Here is a 9,211-nt window from a genome sequence, read left to right on the forward strand (position 1 = left end):
TGCTTGAAGCTGATGCAGACAGATATATATTCAAACACAAATGTAATGAGCACAAAGAACTTAAAAACTTTTCTGGTGGATTTGTTGTTCCACCAGAGATGTGTTATTTCAGAAAATCTGTGATTCAAAGAATTAAATCACAGCTGCTTCCTAGTACAAACTAGATAATTTTCTCTTTTGATATTTCTAAACAGCTCAAGGAAAATTCATATCTAATTACTAGCTGCTACTTGGTTTATATATCACCAAGTTTACAAGTGAAGACAAACTGTAAAATATAATTGAAAAGATTCTTCACATGTTTCTTCTTCATTTCTCTATCCAATACAATCTAGGATAATCTGTAAATCTTTGAATACTTCCTTGTTTGCATCAGAATGGAAATGCTACATTTTCTTGATTCCTCCTAGAGGCTTCCACATTCCAGCGTGTCTCTGTCAACCCATGTGCCTCTGTCAGCTTGTGAATTGTCACTATCAACTGCTAATGAACTAGGCATCCGTTGAAGCTTTCATCCGTTGATGCCTTATCCGTTGAGGCTTTATCCGTTGAAGCTTTATCCGTTAATGCATTATCAGATGAAGTCTTTATCCGTTGAAGGATATTATCCGTTGAAGCATTTGTGACATCCGTTGAAGCTTTGTTTCTTATCCGTTGAAGGTCTTCAATATCCGTTGACACTTCTTCGCTTATACAAAATTACAAGGCATGAAATATTTACAATTAGCCCTCCTATTTGTACATCCATTAGTAGTCAACATGACTGATTATTTCCTAACAACATCTAAAAATTACAGCTTGGAACCAGAGAGTGAAATGTGCTACAATACTAAACTTATTGCTAAGTAAAGCTACTCCTTCAACGGATAGCCAAGATGGTCTTATCCGTTGAGGCTACAAACACTAGATTTCTACTTAAATGTTTTTCTTAACTTATCATCAAACTAATACACATATTCCTAACAATCTCCCCCTATTTATGTCTACTAGAACTGTAGGCATAAATTTGGGTTTAGCTTGATGATAACAAAACACTTAACAAATATATAAACTGTAACAAAGCAGAAATTCAAAAGTGCTACAAAAATGTATATGCTGAGATGGAATTGAAAAATTACATTATTTCCAAGGGTGCTCCTTTAGCCTGAGCAAATTACTTTCTTTTCCTTTGATCCCTGGTTTTCTTTCCTAGCCTCCTATCATTCTCCTCTATTTGATGTTGAAGTTGTCTATAGAATTCAGCTTCATCTTCTTCATTGATATCTAACTTAGATTACATATCCTTGAGAGTTTCATTACTGGCAATCTTTAGCTGATCTTCAATTCTGAAAAATCTTCTGACTCCTTTGTTGTCTCTGAACTCCATCAACCAATGAGGTGATTTGTGAATTGTAATTCCTCTTTCTTGAATGAGTAAAGTTCTAGGCAAAGTATTGGGCTCCCTCCAAGTTTTCCTTATGTTGGCAATCTTGTTGAGAATCTCAGTCTTGGCAGTCCTAGTAAAGCCAGAATCCTTTTGTATGGCTGAGTAGACTCTAATCAAGGTAGAGTAGCCTTCATTCAGAATTCTGTGAAGAGGCCATGTTCTTTCCCCAGCTCCTTTGTATTTGAACACTAGTCTTTCTGGTAGCTGTCTGTATGTAGCTATTCCCCTTACATCCTCCAGCTCATCCAGATAGAGTTCAATGTCTGAAAATTCTTTTATGTCACAGATGTGAACATAATCATCTTTAGAGGTTTGAGTTTTAGGCTTAGGCTTCTGTGTGAATTTGATTGAGGCTTTAGAGGGTGTTGATTTGATTCTTCTTTTCTGCTTCTTTGATGGTGGAGAAGAGGTTAGGAAGGTGGGCAATTTGATGGTGTCCCAATCAATTGGTTCCTCCTTGGGAATGATTGTTTCACCATGAATGTTCATGAAGGGGTCAGGTACAATTGGTTCAGGAATAGAGGGTAGTGGTTTGGATATTGATTGAGTTTCTTCAGTCTTATCTACCTTCTTTCTCTTTGCATTGACCTTCTTTCTTTTCCCTTTCTGCCATTCTTCCTTACTTCTTTCCTCCATCTCAGTACCAACCATGTCCCCCATAGCTTCATCTTCACCTTTGTCTTTAATTTCTTTCTGTTCTTCAGCCTGACTTGACTTTAGCTTTTTTCAAGCTTTGCTTGTGCTCTTTTGTCAGCCTTTAGCTGTTTGGCTTCTTCCTTCAACCTTTTGGTTTCTTCCCTCTTGGCTATTGAGAATTTGGGATGTCCTTGCATCACACATATGCTCTTTCCCTCTCTGAAGATAATAGTCATGTTTCTCCTTACACCCTCATCCATGGTCTCTTTGAGATATACAATACTTCTACCTAAAAGCTTGTCCTCATCAGCTTTTGGAAGAGGAAAATCCACCTCTTTTAGAGGATTCTTTGTAGAGTCCTTATTGGATCTGTTGTTGGGCTTGAGAACCATAGGTTGCAGATCTTTGGAAGAAGTTTCTCCATCCTTATGCCTCCCTACTGGCTTGAGTTCCATAATAATTGATTCCACTTTTGTGCTATGCTTCACAGATTGTGATTGAGAAGTTGTAGAACCAAATATTAGTTGCATCTTTTCATCAATCTTCTTCCTTTGCTCTTTGACTTGCAATTCAGCTGCTGCTATCTGGATTAGATCAATTCCATCTAGCTTTCCTTTGACTTGAATAGTTGGAGAAGTTGTGATGACAGGAACTAGCACTTGAGAAATATGAACTGTTGTAGATGGCTCTCCTTCCCCTTCCCTTTTATTCTCCCCCTTTTTTTATCATCAAGGGTAGGGGTCAAGCCTTGTGCTTGTGCCAGCTGCATGAGTAGATTTGTTTGAGTGTGTTGATTCTGAAGAATGGTGACCATAGAGTCTTCAATGATTTGAACCCTATCCTCCAATCTGGCCAGCCTCTTGTCAGCATCAGATGCCTTCCTCAGTCTCCCCAACAAATCTTGCATAGTACCATAGGGTATAACTGAATCCAATTTATCAGCATTGTAGGATTTCAGATCAGCAATGTCCAGCTTGAGCTCATCCACACTTAGATTTTGCTGGTAATGCTGCAACTGCAAGAGATGCAGAGATTCCAGATGAGCTTGAAGAATTGCCTTGGTACCAGCATCCTGAGTCTCCTGAAGGGCCTGCTGAATTGTCATGACTTGTCTTACCAAAGTGACACCAAACTCTCCTGGTGTTGATGGTTTTGCCCATGCCCATGCAGGAAGATCAGGAACAGAACTTGGGCCTGCTACTCCCCCTAAGTTCATGCTCTCATTCAAAGAATTAGAGTCATCATCATTAGAATTGACTCCAAATTCTTCAGATGGCTCACCAGCTTGAGAAGGCAGCCTGTTGATAGCAGTTTTGTCTGTGAGAAGAGATTCTGAAGTGTGTACAATGTGTAGTGTCTGTTCTGCCTCCACATTGCCTTGTGCAGCCAATAATTGATAGGCTGAAACAGGGTGAGTAAAAGTGTCAGCATCCAAGGAAATGTTATCAATGACAGCTTTGTAATGTTGCTGAAATTGTCTTTCCTTATCTGCATCATCCATTTTCATTAACTCACTAGCAATGGCTGGATCCACCCTTATAGCTTCTGCACCTGCCTTTCTCTCAATTTCTCTCTGTTCTTGCATCAGGGGCTCCCCCTGGCTCACACACACCCTCACACCCTCACCTTCACCTTCTAAGGTGGCACTCCTCTCACTCACTTTTGCCATGCTGGAAGAAATAGCATGCATTTGGTGACTCTCAACCTCTCCTTTTGCCTGGGAGCAACCCAGCCTCTCACTCAAAAGATCACTCCCATCCCTCAAACCTAAAAGTGATTGTACAGTTGCCATGTCCTCTACAGTTGGAATTGTTTCTGTTAAGTGTGTAGAGACCATCAACGGATAGGGAGTATCCGTTGAAGTAGAAACTGATGGTATCAACGGATAACTGCTGTTAAGCTTATCCGTTGAAGAACAACCATTTGTCAACGGATGAGAGATATCCGTTGAGGAAGGAAAAGATGTAGATATAGAAAGTGACATAATTATTGAATCTGTGTGGATTGATTTTAAGTGAGGTAACACAGATTCTTCAACTACATCTGAAAGAATTGGCTGATGATCCAACAAATCATCTAAAAGATGATGATCATCAGGTTTTGAGTGGGGCTCCTCCCTGAGTTTTAATGAGGAAGAATCAGGAATTGATGTGAATATCATATCCACATCCAGAGAGGGTGTTGGAGAGTTTGATGAATGGTGTGTTGCTATATTGAGAGAATGGGGCTGTGATTCCACATTTGCTGGAATCACATCAAGTTGAATTTGAGAAGGCACAGATACTGGTGGATGTATCTGTGCTGTGTGTGTCCCTTATGTGGAAACTAGGGTTTTGGCCTTCTTCTTCCTTGAAAAGGCTTTAAATGGTGAATGTGTGGCTTCAGTGTCCCTCCCTCTTTTGTTCTGTGTCCCTGGTTGGGGTCTATTTTTAATAGTTACATCCTTTTGGGAGGATGCAACTAGGGATGTGCTGGACTCCTTTTGAACCACCACAGTCTTTTGAGAGACTGTGGCTTGGCTGGTTTGGGTACCACTCACCTCTCCCACCTTATCCTGGGGGGCTTTTTGATGTTCACCCCTCCCCTCACCACTCACACCCTGTTCACTCCCTTCAGGATTTATGATAGTTGTTACAACTGTTGTCTTTTGAGAAACAACAGAGGTAGGTTTCTTTGACTTGACTTTGGAAACTTTAGATTTGGTGGCTTTGGTAGGAGCCTGTTTGGACAAAGACACAGGTTCCATAGCCACACTAGAAGGCAAAGAAACATTGGGGTTGGAAATAGTAGGAGTTATAGAAGTATTTACCTCACTTACCTGTGGTGCATTTATGACTGGCAAGTATACCAATGGCACCTGGCTGTTGAGGTTCATTCTCAAAAGGTCTACAAGGACCCTTTTCTCTTGTGCCCATCATTTGAGTTTATTATTCTCATTGGATATAACCAAACCTTCAGCAACATGGTTAGCCAATAACATAAAGAATCTAGCATAGTAGATGTTATGTGGTCTATTAGCTTTGTTACCTAATCTGGAACTTAATTCTAGCATAACACAGTTGCTAAAATTAAAGTACCTATCAGAAACTAGCATATAGAGCATATTAACAAGAGATGAAGTGATAGCATCAAAATTGCTAATCTTCCTAGAGAAAACCTTAATAAAGGCATCTCCAAGAAAACTCCATTCTTTCCTAAGGCCTTTCCTTCTAATACTACCTAAACTAGCAGAATCAAAAGCATAGCCTATGGAATCTAGCATAGCAGAGACATCTTTATCAGTGTGTGGTGTCATGGCATTATTCTCAGGCAACTTAAAGCAAAATTGTATATCATCACAATTAATGCAATAGTCCTTACCTTTGAGAGAGAAGGCAATAGTCATATCTGTGGAGTTGAACTCTGCAGTTGTCCAGATCTCCTCAATCACCTCACAGTAGATGGTTGGGGCTTCCAGCATTGCATAGCTTAGTTTGCAGTTTTTGATGAAGTCCATCATCTTGTGATAATCAGAATGGGCTTCATTCTTTTCAACCAAGGCTATGAAATTATTCTTTTCATAAACAAATCATGTTTGAGACATAATTTTGACTACTGGTACCATTTTTGTGAGTAGAGGTTGCAGAGAAAAACTTGAGAATTTAGAGATAAAGGGAATAAGAATTGCAAGAAAGCGTAAAGTGAGAATAAGAGTTCAATTGGGCTTTTATACTTTCTTGAATTAAAACGTAAATAAAATGATTAAATGATACTTTTAAGTAAGTTACAGCCGTTCAAGAATAAATAAAACTGTAGAAATTCTGAAAACTGCCTTAAATACAAACACTGTATATCTGTATCAACGGTTGAGTAAAAGAATCAACGGCTGTGACTCACTTATAGTAACTGATGTGACACTTCAACGGATAAGGGAAATAGTTATCCGTTGACGAACAACACCATTTTATCCGTTGAAGGATAAAATTACCAGAAATGTATTTGTCTTTCAATGGATAATGAACATCCATTGATGGAACAATTTTGGCTTTCAACGGATAGAGAATATCCGTTGATAGGATAAGTCTTAATTAAAGCCAACTTTGTTCTTGCAGCAAATTCATTTCAGGCTCCAATGGAGATTATATAGATGACATAAATTATGAATAATTAAGCATACCTAACTCACTTACTAATCTTGTGAATGTTGATTCATCAAGTGGCTTGGTAAATATGTCTGCAATCTGCTTTTCACTTGGAACAAAATGAAGTTCCACTGTACCTTTCATCACATGTTCCCTAATGAAGTGGTACTTGATATCAATGTGCTTGGTTCTTGAGTGCTGCACTGGATTTTCAGTAATGGCAATGGCACTTGTGTTGTCACAGAATATTGGAATTTTGTCAACAGTCAGACCATAGTCAAATAGTTGATTCCTCATCCATAGTATCTGTGCACAGCAACTACCAGCAGCAATGTACTCAGCTTCAGCTGTTGATGTGGAAACAGAATTCTGCTTCTTGCTGAACCATGATACAAGCTTGTTCCCTAGAAATTGACAGGTGCATGTTGTGCTTTTCCTGTCTATTTTGCAACCTGCATAATCTGCATCTGAGTAGCCAATTAGATCAAAACCAGACTCTCTAGGGTACCAGATTCCTAGATTTGGAGTCCCCTTGAGATATCTGAAAATTCTTTTAATAGCCACTAAGTGAGATTCTTTAGGGTCAGCTTGAAATCTAGCACAGAGACATGTAGAAAACATTATATCAGGTCTACTAGCAGTTAAATATAAAAGTGAGCCAACCATGCCTCTATAACTTGTAATATCCACAGACTTTTCAGCCTTGTTTAATTCAAGCTTAGTGGCAGTGGCCATGGGAGTTTTTGCAGGTGAACAATCCATTAAGTCAAACTTCTTTAAAAGATCATAAATATATTTAGTTTGACTAATGAAAATTCCACCACTAACTTGTTTAACTTGTAAACCAAGAAAGTAAGTTTGCTCTCCCATCATGCTCATTTCATATTTACTTTGCATTAATTTAGCAAACTTTTTACAAAGCTTATCATCTGTAGATCCAAATATAATATCATCCATATAAATTTGTACAAGTATCTTAGAGTCATTAACATTTCTAAAGAAGAGAGTTTTGTCAACAGTACCTCTTGTGAAGTGATTATCTAGAAGGAATTTTGACAAAGTCTCATACCAGGCTCTAGGTGCTTGCTTTAGTCCATAGAGTGCTTTCAACAGATAATACACATAGTCTGGAAAATTTGGATCTTCAAAACCTGGAGGTTGGCTTACATAAACTTCTTTCTCCAATTCTCCATTTAGAAATGCACTTTTGACATCCATTTGATAGACTTTGAAATTGGCATTAGCTGCATAGGCTAGAAAGATTCTGATGGCTTCAAGTCTGGCAACTGGAGCAAATGTTTCATCAAAATCTATTCCCTCTTGTTGAGAATAGCCTTTAGCAACCAATCTGGCTTTATTCCTTATGACAATGCCATTTTCATCCATCTTGTTTCTGAATACCCATTTTGTGTCAATAGAACTCTTGTTCTTTGGCTTGGGTACCAACTTCCATACTTTGTTCCTCTCAAATTGGTTTAGCGCCTCTTGCATTGCTAAAATCCAATCTGGATCCAATAGAGTTTCTTCCACTCTCTTAGGTTCCTCCTGTGATAGAAAGCTACTATACAGACATTCATCTTGACTAGCCCTTCTAGTTTGTACTTTTGATGTAGCATCACCAATGATCAGTTCAAAAGGGTGATTCTTGGTCCATTTCCTTTGAGGTGGTAGATTAGCCCTAGATGAGGTTGCCTCAGTATTGTCATGATGTGAGATAGAATGTTGATTTGTTGAAACTCCCCCTGAGTTGCTGATCCTTTGAAAGGAATTGGGAGCTCTATCAACTGATGAAGTGAATTGATTATCCGTTGACAGACTGTGATCAACGGAAGCTTCATTATGAACTTCAACGGATGATGCACTTTGTCTTTCAATGGATGCTGCATCGCTTCTTTCAACGGAAGCTGAATTATGACTTTCAACGGATGCAGCATTTTGTGCATTATCCAAAGGCAGATTCTGAATTCTTCTTGAGATGCTTTCTTCATCATTCTCATCTTCACTATCATCACAGTATATCTCAATGTTGTAAAATTTGAGTCCTTCATGATGTCCCTCATCTGTTAGTCCATCAATCTTTTTATCATCAAACACAACATGTACAGATTCCATGACAATGTTGGTTCTTAGATTGTAGACCCTATACGATTTTCCAGCAGAATAACCAACAAATATTCCTTCATCAGCCTTTGCATCAAACTTCCCTTTGTGATCAGATTGATTCCTTAAGATGTAGCATTTGCAACCAAAGACATGTAGAAAGTTTAAAGTTGGTTTTCTTCTCTTGAATAATTGATAGGGAGTCATGCATTTTGCCTGATTGATTAGAGAAATATTCTGAGTGTAACATGCACAGTTAACAGCCTCAGCCCAAAAATAAGTTGGGAGTTTTGACTCTTCAAGCATTGTCCTTGCAGCTTCAATTAGTGATCTGTTCTTCCTTTCCACCACACCATTTTGTTGTGGAGTTCTTGGAGCTGAGAACTCATGCATGATCCCACTTTCTTCACAGAACAACTTCATGGTTGAATTCTTGAACTCAGTTCCATTGTCACTCCTAATATTCCTTACTTTGAAATCAGGATGATTGTTGACTTGCTTGATATGATTGATGATGATTTCACTAGCATCATCCTTTGATCCAAGAAAATAAACCCATGAAAACTTTGAGAAATCATCTACAATCACTAGGCAGTATCTTTTCCTTGAAATTGACAATACATTGACTGGTCCAAAAAGATCCATGTGTAGAAGTTGTAGTGGTTCATCAATTGCAGATTCAAGCTTCTTACTGAATGATACTTTTTTTTGTTTTCCTTTCTGACAGGCATCACACAGTCCATCCCTTGTGAATTCCACTAGAGGCATTCCTCTAACTAAGTCCTTTTTGACTAGATCATTCATTGTCTTGAAATTCAAATGGGACAGCTTCTTGTGCCATAGCCAACTTTCAACTGGACTTGCTTTGCTGAGAAGACAAGTTATGGATTCTACATCTGTAGAGTTGAAATCAGCTAAGTACACATTT

Source organism: Apium graveolens, chromosome 9, assembly GCF_009905375.1.
Source record: "Apium graveolens cultivar Ventura chromosome 9, ASM990537v1, whole genome shotgun sequence".
NCBI lineage: Eukaryota > Viridiplantae > Streptophyta > Magnoliopsida > Apiales > Apiaceae > Apium > Apium graveolens.